We start from the raw sequence: 16,916 nt of genomic DNA on the forward strand, positions 1-16,916 counted from the left end.
GCATTAGTAGAGTACATTTCCTTTAGAGGTTTACAAACACACACTTATATATCATAGATGCTACATTAAATATGAATATTGGGGTAAAAATACATCTAGCAAACTTTCTGAAACAAACTGTCTTTGTTGTCATTGGGTTTATGATAACCACATACGTCATACGTTATCTCAATACAACTTTTTTGTTTTCATTGAGAACTGAGTAACTGTATAATCTGCATACATCTTACTTGGTCTCTTCTTTGTATTTGTTGTCATTGAGTACTAAGAGAACCGCATATGTCTAACGTGATCTCAATACCATTTTTGTTTTTGTATGCTCCAGAAGGGTAATCAGATCCTGTTCCTCATACGGATCTGATTTTATCTCTTCATTGTCTTTATTTTCATTGCATACTGAGTTACCTAAATAATCTGTAGACGTCTCACTTGATCTTCATGCTTTGTCATAATCGTGATAATTATTTAGACTAGTACTGGGAAAATAATTGTAAATTTTTGGATCTCATTCCATATAATTGTATGAATTTCAAGATTATATACACGTCACAAAGATACGTTACTGTTTAATTGTGGCGTCCGTTGTTATTCTGTGGTTTACATGTTGTAAAGTACTATTTATTTATGCATTTCTCTGTGCTGAGTGTTCTTGCGTTTGTTTGTACTGTATTCCTGTCACGTAGTGTTGTCATTTTAGCGATATATATTTTTTAACATTGCCATATAAGCGGGAGGTTTGCCTAGCCATAACACCAGGTTCAACCCACCATTTCTTCTTAAAATGTCCTGTACCAAGTCAGGAATATGGCAGTTGTTATCAAATAGTCCGTTTCTATGTATGTTGGCGTTTGTTTTTGTTGCAGTTTAGTGTTTCTGTTTTTCCGTTGTTTTCCTCTTATAGTTGATGTGTTTCCCTCGGTTTTAGTTTGTAACCCGGATTTGTTTTCTCTTAATCGATTTATGACTTTTGAACAGCGGTATACTACTGTTGCCTTTATTTGTATGTTGTCGTTGATTACTGAATAAGCTGTAAATAAAGGCAACAGTAGTATACCGCTGTTCGAAATTCATAAATCGATTGAGAAAAAAACAAATCCGGGTTACAAACTAAAACTGAGGGAAACACATCAAATATAAAAGAACTACGACACAACAGAAACACAACATTAAAGTGTAAAACGCACAGAAACGAACTATAATATAACAATGGTCAGTGCCTACGTCTAACTTGATTTTCATGTTGTCTCTGTTGTCATTGATTACTGGATCAACTGTATAAGCTACCTACGTTTAACTTGATTTTCATGTTGTCTCTGTTGTCATTGATTACTGAATCAACTGTATAAATATCTTTGCGCAATTTTTTGTAGCTTTTAAGAATAGAATATTAAAATAAAGTTTAACCAGTGTCAGAATCATAGGAAATCGACAATCTGTCAAGTATGAAATGCCTGTGATGTTCTCTTCCTCAGAGACTGGTCAATTGTATGAGCTTTGCGACCGTTTTCGTTATTGAATTAGAGGCAACATTCGTTTACCGATGCTCAAATCTCATAAATCCATTAATATTTAAACTCAAGGTAAACAACAAAAACAGAGGAAATCGTGTGAACTCCAAAAAGAAGCAAACGCGTTCGTCAACAGGGTAAGCGTCTACCGTCTTTTTTCCAGATGATGTGCTAAGGAGTTCGATATTTCGGGTCTTTGGCTAACAACTCTCTAAACTGTTCATTGTTTACAATGCCTAGGTCGTTGGTGCATCGAGTAGACAATTCAAGAATCCGACATGTAAATGGTTGTATAGACGCCAGGTTAACGAATCTGTTTTAATCCTGTACGTAAGTTCATGTAGAAAGGGATTGGTGTTTACAATAATAAACGTGTTACGAATTATAAGATTTATTTTTGAAAATTTCATGGTTGTAACTTATTCAATCTAGGTATTTTAATGTCACAAAAGCTTTCATGAGGTCGTCAAAAAGGAGTAGTAGCAAATCCATAAAATCCTATATATATATATATATATACTGACTGCTTTACTAAAAAGATGAATAAAAACATTTGGTCATAAAGGAACACGTTTCTTTGGTATTTATTACGCGTTTGATCTATTGCAAACTTAGAGAATTTTTATAGCTTTTTTCTATTGTCGTACATATGAAAATAATGAAAAATTGTCTTTACAAAATAATCAATAAGAGAGAAAAAAAAACGCACACACACACACCTTAATGTTAATGTCAAGGTACAATTTGAGGCCAAATGCTCCTACAAATAAATTGTATTTGTAAATTTTCAAAGTTAAATCTTTGTACTTCAGTAAAGCATTGCGTTTTAGCTTGAAATATTTGCCAGTCATTTGTAATATAGCCATGAAAAAAAAAATCCATAAAATTCAGTGATATTACGAATTTGCCAAATATTAGTAATACAACAAATTGATACACATATGCTAAGAAATATTACATGCCAAAAGCCTCGCCCACAACGATATTAACACAGGGAGTGTATCTTATGTTTATCTACTTGCTGACCAAAAAAACGTTTGGGCGACGCGTGTGCAGTATACCAATTTAGCCGCAATGTTTCTGAAGTTAGTCATTTTTTTTTCTTAATTGGTTAAACTGACACTATGACGCCACTTTGATAACATCACAATCAAATTGCGTCTTTAAGATTGACTTGATATTTCTATTTTTATAAAGGCCTTCACCGGGAGTATATTATTGCATTAGCAGAACTTTGCGCAACCTTTCGGACCTTTTGCTTTTTAATTAATTGATTTAGCCTTCAAATTATTTTGATTCGAGCGACACTGATAAGTCTTATGTAGTTGAATCGATCGTCTAGCGTACTAAGTAACATGCCTGGTATCTTTGATGAGTTTGTTCAAACACTGGGTTGATGCCACTGCTCGTGAAAGTGTCGTCCACGATGGTTTCATCAGCCAAGTAGTCTGCCCTTTTGTGTTGACATGAATTATCATCCACATATGTTCATTTTCTGTAAATTTACTATTTATAAACGTTTAATTATTCGAAACACAAAGGTTTTTTTCTATCATCAGTAATTTATGGCCTTAGCTGTATTCGGCACAAGTTATCGGAATTTTGGTTTTTAATGCTCTTCAACTACGTATGTGATTTGGCCTTTCACCTGTTTTGATTTGAATGCACGAGTGAGTCTTATGCAGACGAAATGCGAGTCTTGCGTTAAAATTTAAAAGCCTTATATTTTTTATGAATGTTTGATATTTCAGGTTTAAGATGTAACCAAATTATATCATACAATTCTTTTTTACCTGTAAATTTATAGGGACAAATAAGCCCCAAATCGTGTCTTGTCCTTTCAACCACAAGATTGCATGCATAGAAATGATGTCTACAAAATAGTCACAATTTCAAGTAACAGCAGGAACAATTCTACAATTACCATAGACATTGAAATGTTAATGTTTATGTTTCATTATCTACAATTAAAGCATACGAAAATCGGGTACATACCAAAAGGACCACATGTACAAATGTACATTGCGTATGTTTGAGAAGACATTCAACATTGGTCTACCATATCGTAAGCAATGTTAATTTCAGTAGAAAACTTTCTACCAGGATCTAGTAACTATTGACAATAAAGTAATTTTGATGGAATAAAGTGCAAGCAACTGAGAGATTGAATCAGTTATTGGGCCTATCGCACCCTCCTAATATATGCTAATATATATCATTTCCGGCTTTATTAAAAATGATAATGATAGTATTTGGAAAAATATTAGTCTTTGAACAGTTGTTATATTGGTAATCCCAGTCTTGTATCTTTAATAATATGTATTTCTTAGCTCACCTTAATGTTATACGACTCTTTGTTCACAATATTAATCAATAATCAGTGTGTAAGGTACAAATGTGGTCAATAACTCACCATCTTCTTAAACATAGTGCGTGTTATATCTGTTATAATAGTATTTTGGAGGTTGAGTCTCGTTTTATGCCATGTCATTGTCAGTTTTTTCGGCTTATGGGTTTGAATATCCCTTTGGTATCTTTCGCCTCTCTTTTTGGTACTTATACATAAAATTTGGATTTATCAGCTTTATTTCCATACTTACCAGTTATGCCAGTTCAGAACATATTTGGGAAGGTTGAAATACGTATACGTAGCAGGTTATTTACAGCCCCCTCCCCTCACCCGTCTCCCCCGAGGGTTTGTTACTGGGTTCACCTTTTTGCTAATAGCCTGACGTTATAAACTAGAAGCTCTAAAGAGCCTGTGTCGCTCACCTAGATCCATGTGCATATTCAACAATGGACACTCTCCAACATTGTGGACAATAAAAGAATTCATGACAATAATCCCTTTTTACTGATATTTTTTTCTTTTAAAAGTTTCTCTCTATCTTCTTTAATTTACTAACGATTTCGGCTAAATTTGACTAATTTGCAAATCTTATTTCATTTTTGCTATTGAAAGTGTCTATCTATCTTTTATAGGTTTTAAGAAGAAAGGCAAACACGTAAAATATTGGTAAAAATCATCATTAATGAGCAAGAACTCCAATAAGGAGTCGACTGACGATTTCGGCAATGTAAACTTATTCGTAGATCTAGTCTTGTTGGTCATGTTTGCTATTTAAAATCGTATCTATCTATAATAGTTTTCAAGATAATAAGAGACAAGGTCTTGTGTCCATAAATTAATGGAAACATATCCTTTATATTCACGTTATATATGAAATGAAAATCTCTGTACATATAAGTTAATGAAATTAACATTAAATTAACTTATTTCGACTGGCATTGAAAATGTTGATTACATTATATAATCTTTCAAAGTGAAAACTCGTCAAAATGACGGAAGACTGGAATGAACACTATAAGTATTTGAAAATGATATGATTGAAGTTTAAACATGATTGTAAACAACGCCCATACGTTGCAACGCAAATTATATATTTAAAATAAGTTTCCAATTCAATTCATGCTGACAATAATATTTTGTAATACGACATTGCTGTAAAATAAAGAAAGATCATTTTGCATACACTTAATTTAAAGTTGTTCTACGCACAGACATACAGAAATATTGATGGCTTCGTATTAGCGGATTATTTGGCTGTCAGCGATATTATCATAGTTTCATGTTCAATATTAGTAATGAGACTTATATAATAGTGAGCATATGTATAAATTCAAATGACGTCAAATGATTGATCAATGACTCGTAAGGAACTGAAATTGAATGTTCTCCTGTGTTATGATTTCACGATAATCATAATTATATTTTTATTCATTTGTATGTTTTCTACTATCCGTTCATTTGTTCGATAAACTGCAAGCTATATTGAATGAAAATAAGAAATATGTTTACAGAAACAAACTGTGTTGGGCATTTTTGTCTTCTTTGAATTTCAAAACATTAACGACTTTTTTTAACAATAGAACAAATGAATAAAAACAAACGTAAAATACACTCATCATATATACCAGGGTTAAAATATTGTGCGCTAGACGCGCGTTTTGTCTTCAAAAGATTCATCAGTGATGCTTGAATAAAACAAAAGGCCAAATAAAGTACGAAGTACCATTGAGGACCCAAAATTCCCAAAAAAGTGACATTCCTAACTATTCCAGATACTTTAAGATGCTTCATTCAATTTATTGACCATGTCATAGATGTTGATGTGTTTTTCAAAAGACATCAGACCTCCTGACTGTATCCCCTTTTTGTCGAGTTGTTCCTTTATTCGAATGAAACAGACTTCATTTAGGAGCTTTTGAATAAACCAGAACAGTGCACCATCCTCTTACTTCACTTTCCGTTATATGGATGGTGTCATGTCACTGAATTATTCAAAGTTTGGCGACTTCTTCCTTTGTTAATTTATGTTGATCATTGTCATTTTGCTTAGTTTCTTCTGTTTCCTATTCTAATATCGGACTCGGACTTCGTTCAAACTAAGATTTACTGTATGTCTTGCTGTGTATTTGTTTATTCCACATTGGCTAGAGGTATGAGGGTTGAGATCTCAAAAAGCTTGTCTGTCCTAAGTCAGGAACCTCTGACCTTTGTTAGTCTTGTATGTTTTTTAATTTTGGTTCATTTATATGTTTTGGAGTTTAGTGTGGCGCCCATTTCGCTGAAATAGTAAACATTATTGTTTAGGGGCCAGCTGAAGCCCGCCGACGGGTGCTGGATTTTCTCCTTGCGTTGAAGACTCATTGGTGACCTTGGACTGTTTTCTGCTCTTTGATCGGGTTGTTGTCTCTTTGACATATTCCGCGTTTCCATTCTCAATTCTATGTTGATTTCATTTATCCCAATGAACTTTAATTAAAGATACCACATATACAGTTCTTGTATAAAAGAAACTACTTATCCTTCAAGGGCACCAGAGATCTCTGCAGATTTTGGGGTTTGATGCTCAATCTATATTTTTTTGTTAAGTGTTGTTTGTCTGGTCTTCTTTTTTTTTCTGTCATGAGATTGCCTGTCTTTTGACTTTTTTTTCTAAATTAATATACTTATATAAGTACACTGCCAGAGATATTTACTTTGATCCGAAAATCATAAATGGTAAACAGTGATATTACAAGTACTTTTATTATCTGGTAATTACAAATTTCTGCTTCGGTTCTCTACCAGTTCTATGTAAGAATAAATTCAAATTGACAGATTTGTAGTAATATAGTTATTCATCTAATCATTATAGAATTTTAAATCGACAAATTAGATCTGAAATAAAACAACATCCTGCAAACCACAATTACTTGGATTTGGTTTTTTTTACCCCATTTGATCATATAGCTCTGCACATGTTCAAGTGATTAAACATTCTTGGATTTCAGTTTTTGGGGTATGCACATGGCTGTCGTGGCTGATAAAGGTACATGTAGAACATCGCTTCGGACGCAACAAGTTTATAACGTGTTATTTTCATTATTGCAGTACTGGGTAGATACAGATTCTGGATGACTGTTAGTCCCCATGGGTATTATCAGTTCATTAGTCAGTGTTCCGGTACTGACATGATTTATGACTTATTTTTTTTAATTACAAAAAAGTCATTTTCTGTTGATACTTTAGGAAATAAATGATAAAAAAAACCGCGGCTTTCGTACAGTGCCGTTTATGTCTCCAGTTTGAGATCAGACAGCGCTACAACACGAAAAGTGTAAAAGTCGGATTACTATTCTCAGTGATCTGGAATGTCCGGTACACAGTCCTATTGATCGGGAATGGTCCGGAGAGGTCGGTCAAGCACATCCGATAGTTCAATGCGCCCGTTTACATTGGGAAAAATATTTTGTCTGGTCAGATTATTATCGTGGCTATGTCATGACAGATTTGCTATATTGGATCAAAATCGTAACAATGTCCTGTGTGATGACGGTCTCATGTGGAACGGATATAATCTAGAGTGATTTGTCATTACCGTTTCTATCAAGGGCGATAGTAAACAAATCGTGAATGTGTGAATGAGGCTTAAGGTTCCAATTTCCTAAGGGAAAGGTGACCTTAGATGGATTCGGTTATGTTGTAGGCCCCTTGTTATTTTATAGCTTTTCACGTGATAAGGTGGTTGTAATAAACTCTTTCATTATTTAGGACATGAGCGTTCCTGATGAAGGTAAATCCAGAAAAGCGCTTCGGACTTATCAACTTTATAAAGTGATGATTTAATTTTTTTTAATGATACTGGGATTCGACCATCGTCCTGAAAATGCATAAAATATTTTCGCCTAGACGTAATTGGCATTAAAGTTGAAGGTGTTGTACAATATTACCTGGTTTGGTTAAATAGTTTCCCTCACTATTAAGCTATCAATGTTGCAATCGTTAAATATCTTTTTTTAAGATACCTTCTAGGCGGTGTTTTAGTATACATTGTTATTCCAATTTTATATTTTTTTTATTTGTTTAATATTTTTCCTTTCATTTATTTTTCTATTTTTATTAACTTTTTATTCGTCTATTTTTTAATTTGTTTTCATTTTAAGTCGAACATTGAACTATACTGTTAATCTCAGCTCAGATAAAATTTGTAATTCATTATCTTTCCTCTGAAATTTAACGAACTGATAAGGACATATATTAATAATATAAGTTGATTCCATTTTTTTAATTCCATCATCGGCTATATAATCTTTGTAATACATTTGACTTCTTTGTTCAGTCTGAATAAAAAAAATTCCAGATTCGAAGACACTTTAAATTCTTTATTATGTATGGATTTGACTCAGTGAGATTTTAAAAGATTTCGGAATTTTCGGTTATAATGCTCCTAATCTTCGAATTTGATTTGCCCTTCAAACTGTTTTGTTTCGAGCGCCATTGAAGAGGCTCGTGTATAACGATTATGACGTTCCAAATTTTAAATCTGGTATCTTTGATGAGTGTTTACACGTTTCTTTCAGTACAAGAGATTGATAAGATACATGCCTTAAAAATTATATATAGTGTATGTATACTCTGAACTTATATATTTTCGTGGATCCTTTTTACACGTTTATCACTTCTGATCGATTTTGTGACATTCTTTCAGATTTTTACAACTTTGTCAATGTTATTATATATAAGAGAAGAGCATGTCATGTCATGTATAACACTTTTCGACATAACAAAATCCTGTTTTTTCAAAAGATAAAATAAAGTTTGACAGGAGTATGGAAATATCGTAACCTAGACAGTTCCCGTTAAGCAGTAAGACCCTTGCTGAGGATGCTTCCATTTGGCTGTGTATAATATATATATACGCAGGAAGGCCTGGTGGTATTGTGGACATTAAATCCGATACACCGATTAGAAAGAGTGTAACACTCTCTGCAATTCAAAGAACATTTGAGGGGTCCTTAGGCGACCTGTTGCAAGGCCAACATACACTCATAACGACATACCCTAGTATATTTATATTTAAATCCAGTGTCGGTTCGAATTTCCCGCTCTATAACCGAGTCGATTAATCCACCTTTTATTAAAATGAAAATAGATGTGAGGTATATATCAATGAGATGAATTGTTTCATCTTTTCTCATCCTGGGCATGCATGATTAAACTTGTCAAACAACAAACAGCAATCAATAAATATATCAATGTACCTGTTCTACATTTTTCGCTGTACAAATATAAATGTATGGGCCCGTATGCATAAAGCCACTTAAGTTAAGATTTGTTCCGAACGGGCGGGCTTTTCAACATGTCCTACGATAAATTAGTATTACGATTGAATATCTTAACTTAAGTAGCTTTATGCATACGGGCCCTGATCTCACATAGTTTGACTGATGAAAATGGCCTTGCAAGTGGATTAAGCTAAAGATTTCTTGAGTCTCCTTTTTAATTAGAAATATTTTTTTGATTAAGAATAATTCTAATATTATTAGTCCTTTGAATGACCCCGCAAACGAGAAAGTATTAAAATACGCTGCGGTCACATCTGTATCATTCAAATACTTAATATCATAAAGGCTATACTGCTTTGATTCTATCATATACTATACTTCTAATGAGTAAAAAATGTATACTGGTGACTAAGAAATCTATTGAAAACATTTCAATGCTTACCTTGTTTTCTAGTTTCATATGATTAAAATTGACACTGTTATAAAAGCACTTGTGAAACAACGTAAACAATTCTGAAATAAAACAAATATAGGGTATGTCGTATCGCAAGATCAAAGTAATCGAATCAAAATTATTGGCTGGGTTTTTTAACTGTACATTTGTATTTCCATTTCTGAATTGTCACAGAAATAAGATATTACAAATTCAATCAATGTATTCAATCATCAGTGATTATTGAAATGAAGATTAAACCATACTTGAATTAAAGCGATGAATTAGTTTATTGTATCTGGTCTATCAAATAACAAAAGCATTAGTATCGTTATTGCAAAGGGTAAAGACTAGACTTGCTACATGTCCCTTCCTTATTTATTTTTTTTTTTCAATTTTGCCCCTTTAACAATTTTACTGCTATAACTAAGGGATTACCATTATACTGACATCTGCAGAGGAAGGCTCCAAGGGCAATCAGTATACTGGCAGTTTTCAGTAAACATATAAATTAGTAAGAAAGAATAAAAGAAAGGGAATTGTAGCAAGTCTAGGTAAAGACAAAACATGGTGTTTTGTTTATCTGTATAGAGGCTGTGTAGAAAGATTCTGAAGTTATATCGCCTGATCTTCAAAGTAACTAAACTACTGTATGTAGTCATATTGCATAGTCGTTTCTAGGGTAAGAAGTGATTGTAATGAACAATGAAAATGTATATTTACGGGCTTTAATACTTTCGCTTTAAAAAGGCAAAGTTAAATTAAGAGTAGGATTTATCAAAGCTAAATGTCCTCTAGAGATTTTAACAAAAAGTTACAAACCAAAATACTGTTACATGCTCGTCACTTATCAACAGGTCGATAACTTATCAAACTTATTTCAATCATTGAATGTGTTGCCCCAAAATCAAATATAGATTTTTTTTATCGTGTAATCATTAAGAGGAGTGATAACGGTGATTTTTTTGTCAATGTTTTACTTACAAACAATATTTATCCGTACATTTAAATAATTACATCAATTCTTATTCCATCTGAAAGCTAGTGACAAAATAAGCAATAATTTGAGTATCGTCCAATATGTTAATACATATTTCAAATTCAAAAAGATTTTCCTTCAAAGTATATGAGTTACATGTGCAAAGTTCATTAGCTAATTGTAAAAATAGGTGTTTCTTCATGATCCCAGGGGTGTGGGTTCATGAGATACTGATAAAAAAGATTTCATAACTCTTCGAACATTCTTAAAGAGGGGAACATATGGAAAGCATTTGTTTGTCATATTCGTGCCGGTTAAATCGGTTGCATATATATTTTATATATTTTTGTCTAACTCTTTTATAACGGTATCAATCTCATAGACAGCAAAACAGACAATGTAAATCGCATTTTGACCTTTGATATCTTCATATCATTATGGGAATCTTGAAGGTGAGATATGTCTTGCTTATATTTCACCTAACCAGATGTTATCATGTAACTATGGTTCTTATTGTAGGATTGATTCATTGGCTATCTTATTGTATATTACATCATCTTCACCCATTATGCCTGGAATACAAAAACCCGGTGTTGTGCATGCAATAAAAGCCCATGAACTCTATTCATCTCAAAGATGTCTTTACACACACACGATATCAATATAGAATGGATGTTTGTTGGTAACACAAATCTCAAATACAATCGCATAGCATGTTCATTTATAATTTAAAACAAACAGATAATAGGACTTTCAAAATTTCAAACACAGAGGTCGCTAAATCGCGAAGTCGAAAACGCGAAAACGCGAAATCAAAAACGCGAAATCGGAAAGAAAAAATATTTCGCGTTTTCGCGTTTTCGCACTATACAATATGAAGGGCGAAAACGCGAAAACGCGAAATCGCCTTAAACTTGATATGCCTTTCAATGATGTTCAGGGATTTGGAAAGGTTGACATAGTGCAATTTTCTTCATTGGGCTTTTGATACTGAAGCAGGATATTGTTCATTAGTTATATCTGAAATATTTATTGAATATTATTTTGGTTATTCAGTAGTTTTTAGTTTTTATGCTTCTAGAAAAGCACAAATCTGACAAGATCATTACACTCAATGACTGGTTTTGTACTATCATTATCAGGTGATTAAAATTTTGTTCATAGGTTTCCTTGTTATTTCTTTAAAGTGATTTAAACACAATTGACGAATATGATGTAATATGGTGATAATGAATTGACTTATCATTATCAAATTTAAATCGATAAATTGGATATAAGTGGACTAAAAAAATATCTTACAAAATAAAATTTAACTTAATACGCGAAGACGGAAACCATCATCGTTTTGAAAATGCATAAAATATGTGCATTAATTTATCATTTAAAATCGCTAAGTTAAACCTTTCTGGCCAGTCTAAATAATTTTTACAGATTCGAAAACTTTCATGTTCGTCATTATGGATAGATTTGAAAAACAATGAATATTCTGTAAACGCGAACATGAAGAGGCACATTACGTACAACCGATTATTATCTACATGGATCGTATGCTTTACCAATAATAGTATGTATGTGTAATTTACTTTTTAACGTGCATGCTTTGCTCACTGGGTTTCTATTTTTCCGATTTGACAGGTATATCGACCCTAGATTACGTATACCAGGTATACCTTTTTTCAACTTAATAAAATCCTCTTTTTTTAAAGATGACTACCATAAGAGTATAAAAATATGTAAATCTTTGTGGAAGAGTCATCCATTTGGCTGCGTTGGATGTATAAATATACAGGCATTCTCGTCTGTAATGTGGCCATAAAATCATCTACCGACGTATTTCTTCATTAGTTTCGTCCTGAACATGCTGAGTTATTGCACGCAAGCAACGCTTAGGTGGTACATAACACTACACAGAGATAACTCTGTAAAAATCAGCTGAATGTTTTAATCACGTTCTATTGTAAAGGAAATATAAAGCTTCTCAATGATCAAAATTAGTGTTTGTCAAACTGCTATATATGTTCAATGAAATTTTTTCGATAAAGTGTGTGGTTCAAGTTTTTGAAATTTTTATATTTTTGTCATAGGTTCAATTAGAATTAGACTATTTACCGGATTTTTAATAACATAAGCAATACGACGGGTGCCACATGTGGAACAGGATCTGCTTACCCTTCCGGAGCACCTGAGATCACCCCCAGTTTTTGGTGGGGTTCGTGTTGCTTAGTCTTTAGTTTTCTATGTTGTTTCATCTGTACTATTATTTGTCTATTTGTCTTTTTATTTTTGGCCATGGTGTTGTCAGTTTGTTTTTGATCTATGAGTTTGACTGTCCCTCTGGCATCTTTCGTCCCTCTTTTTCAAAGTAAATATTTTGTTAAAATGTTATGAAAATTAAACGAGCCAAATTAATTTTAGTCAAGGTTTTTGGTTTCACCTTAATTAATCAAAAAGTAGAGGATCACTGTACAAGTCCAACATTTTTCATTGCACATATGGAGATGTATATGAGCTTACATAGTTCACTATGGCTAAGTCTTTGCTCGCCATGCTAGTGATTTCAGCTGATTTCCAATTTAAGTTCGCTCCTTAGTAGGAAAAGAACATTTGAATAATAGAGATAATCCTCTTATGAGTACTTTCATTGACCCCGAACACAAGTAAGAAATATAACACTTTGTTGTCACATCTGTAATTTTGAAACAATTTACTTAATATCGTTTAGGTTATATTGCGTTAACGCCATCATCTGCTGCGTTTATATATTCATAAACACGTATTTTGTAGAGAAATGGATGTATTGTTTTCCTATCAATCCTAACCTCTTTCTTGTTTCTGATTACAAATTCACTGAATTAGTAAACAGTAAATAAGCCATCAAATTAATTTAATCAGTTCAATGACAGAATTTGAAGGGAGATTACACCATCCTAGGAAACAGGCATAGACTAATCTGATTTTACTTATTTTTGGGATAAAGGTAAATGTCATCGGTCAACACAAAAAAAGGGTCAGTTATTCAGTACTTTTGTTTAATCCTACAATAGTTTGTTTTTACCATATAGTAATATCTGTATTTAAAAAGATTCTAAAACTTCACAGTTAGGATCGTAAGTTCTTAAACCTGGTCTTGAAATTAAGGCAACTATAGATTACTGTACGATTTAAGTGGGATAACTAATTTGTCCCAGGGGTAAATGCGGTCATACTTCTTAGTCGTTTTATAGGACTGGGAATGATTCTTATTTGAACAATGAAAAAGTATATGCATGATTTCATAGGCTTTGCTACAACCTTACAGAAACGGATAAGTATTTCAGAAAATGTTTTAAAAAAGAATAGTTTTGTATATTTCTATAAGGACTACTATTGCAATCCTTGATTTTTGTGAAAACAAGCTATAAAACAAACCATTTGTTCATGCTCATCACTTGTTATCATAGATAATACACACAATTTAATCATCATTCCTGTTTCCACAACACTAAAACATAGCATTTGGATCTTATAATAATCAAAATGATTCACAGTAATGTCTTTATGTCAATATAAATTCTTGGTGACAGTCAATAGTGATCCTTGAATTTAATATTATTAAAGCTATTTTTATTCCATTTGAACTCGGGTTAAAATATATACAATCAATTGGAATGTGGTCCAATTGGGAAATTCAGATTTCCATCATCAGAAAATTAAATGTGGTTTCTAATTCATTGAATATGGCTAACATGTGAAAAGTTCAGTTATAGACACAATTTCTTTATGACCCCTAAGAAATCTAAAAAAAAGATGATTATTTTAGACTGGGTCGATACCGCTGCTGGTGGATTTCAGTCCCCGAGTGTATCATCAGCTCAGTAGTCAGTACTTCGGTATTGACATGATTTTTAACAAACCTTTATAAAATTGTCCGTTTATAAATTTATTAATTATTAAGAAGCTAAGGTTTAAGCTCCCTCATGTAAAGTTGACTTAGATGGATTCTGGTATTAATTTTAGGTCCTTATTTTTTGTCATATAGCTCTTGAACTGTATCGTTTCTTATGCACCATTGGCTTTTAAATATTCGGCAATGAGCGGCTTTCAAATATTCGGCAATGAGCGTGCCTGATGAAGGAAAATCCATAGCAGCGCTGCGGACGTATAAAATTATTAAGTGTTGTTTATTTTTTTTAGAGAGATAAATAATGGAAATTGTCTGTTTATCTGTAAGTCATTTCTGGTTACATATTGATTAATAATAGTTATCCGAGTTTTTATATTGGTTTTCAATTCAAGGTCAGAAGGATGTAAAATGTAGTTTGTAGTTTTCCTTTGTGTGATCTTCATTGAAATTATCAAGCTACGATTTGCTTTATCTATATTTATATTTCAATGTCACCAGATGTGACCTTGTAACTGTAATTATTGTTTACGATTGTTTGAGTGAGATGTCGAACGACAATCACACAAGATGATGCTTGGGAATGCAAGAGGACCTATAAGGAGTCACCTGATCTTTTTTTGAAAAAAATGGGAAGGATGGTTAGGTGATAAACGTCCAGTGGCAAATTAAATGCATATTCAGGACGAGAACCTGATAATGTGATATAAATATAGACCCTGTTGTGTACAAGACCGACACGCCGACTCGGATATTTTAATGTCCTAGTTCACAAGGTGACAGTTCGCAGGAAGGCATGTCATTCTATCTAGACACATTAGTCCGACTCCGAGCAGACCAGTCTTTGCTTTTACTGATATATAGTGCTGAGCGTAGAATGCAACACATACTATTTTTCAAGTCTTTGGTTTGGGTCGACCGGGAATCGAATCCACGACCTCCGGTAGTCGAGGCGAGCACACTACCATGAGACCAACGAGGCGGTTGTAAAGGGAAAATAGAAAGATCTTGATACTTTTAACACTTTTACTTTGAAAGATTTTCTTTATCTATTATGGTTTTAAAGATGCTAGATTTTTTTTTTGCATTTAGCCTGTATGTTCTGGTTTAACCATTGTTACGATCTTTCAACGGTTGATTGACAGTAACAAAAAAAATACATAAAATGAATACTGCATGGATAACCTAAGGATCATTCAGCCAAAATTTGGTTGAAATTGGTCCTGTGGTTTTACCAGAGATTTTATGAAAAGTTTACAATGACAATGGACGCAAAGTGATGGCAATAGCGTACATGGTCAGTAGGGTCGTGTGAGCTAAACACTTACCGTTATCAATGATCCATAATAATGAGATAAAGGTCATATGAACTCTATCAGAAGAACATGTAAATTTTACAATGATTCTATACATCAAATATAGTTGACATATTTCTTATAGTAAGTGAGAGCACATGAAGTAATCTTACAACTTAAACATTGATTAATGAACCCTTTAAATTAGGTCAAGGACAAACGACTCATGTCAAACTGATATGAACCTCTTACAATCTCTTTATATGACAAATACAGTTGACCTAATTCTTATATTAGAGAAACTGACCCAATCATGAAAATGAAAAATAACTGGTTGTACCTAATCACCAACAACTAACCTTACCATCAATAAATCAAGATATGTACTTGGAGGAATGTGGATTGTACTAAATTCTAGTAGGATCCATAATACAATTGAAAAGAAAAGTTAGTATGATTCAGGTTTGTACTTGATTTATTTTTTAAATGTATTTTATCCCAGAATAAACTTGAGAAGGAAAATAAAATGAAATTCTTTTCTTATTATCTATAAAATACAAAATCTGATAAAATACATATTGTTAAATCTTACATAAGCTTTCTTCAATTTCTGTTTAAATAATTATCAATAAAAGGAGATTCAAGATATGTGCCAATGAGATAGCAACCAATTTATACAAAAATAACCAAAAGATATCTAGACTGTAAACATTTATGTGAATAAATTTAAAAGTCCATCAAAGATCTGTTATCAAAACCTAATCCCCTCCAAATAAAAATATCAAAAAATACAAGAAACTTCTTTTAAAAAGGTAACTTTTGGGTATGTTTTCATTTAAGTATTTTGGTGAACTCTTTTTTATAAGCCTGTCTGTCAGCCCATCAGTCATCTTGGTCTATGGATGATAAATCTACTTGTTATAATGATAAATGTATGAAGTTTTGACAATCCATCCAAAATGTATATCGCTTGTGGAGTAGACTTAGGTTACAGTATTTCTGCAGTCACTACCTTTTACTAAGATGCTTTGTGGAACTCAGTATACCCAGTATCCCATTGTGTCTGACAAGTGAATCGCCTTTTCTGAGTTATAATATTATTATGTTTCTTGTGTATTGTATTAAGCCTTACATTATTAAGAGATTCAAGGGCTTTCAGATAGGTTAGGTGCCATACTTTATTAAAAGTGTTAAACATATGTCACAGACA

The sequence above is a fragment of the Mytilus californianus genome, unplaced genomic scaffold, assembly GCF_021869535.1.
Source record: "Mytilus californianus isolate M0D057914Y unplaced genomic scaffold, xbMytCali1.0.p SCAF_3, whole genome shotgun sequence".
NCBI classification, from domain to species: Eukaryota; Metazoa; Mollusca; class Bivalvia; order Mytilida; family Mytilidae; genus Mytilus; species Mytilus californianus.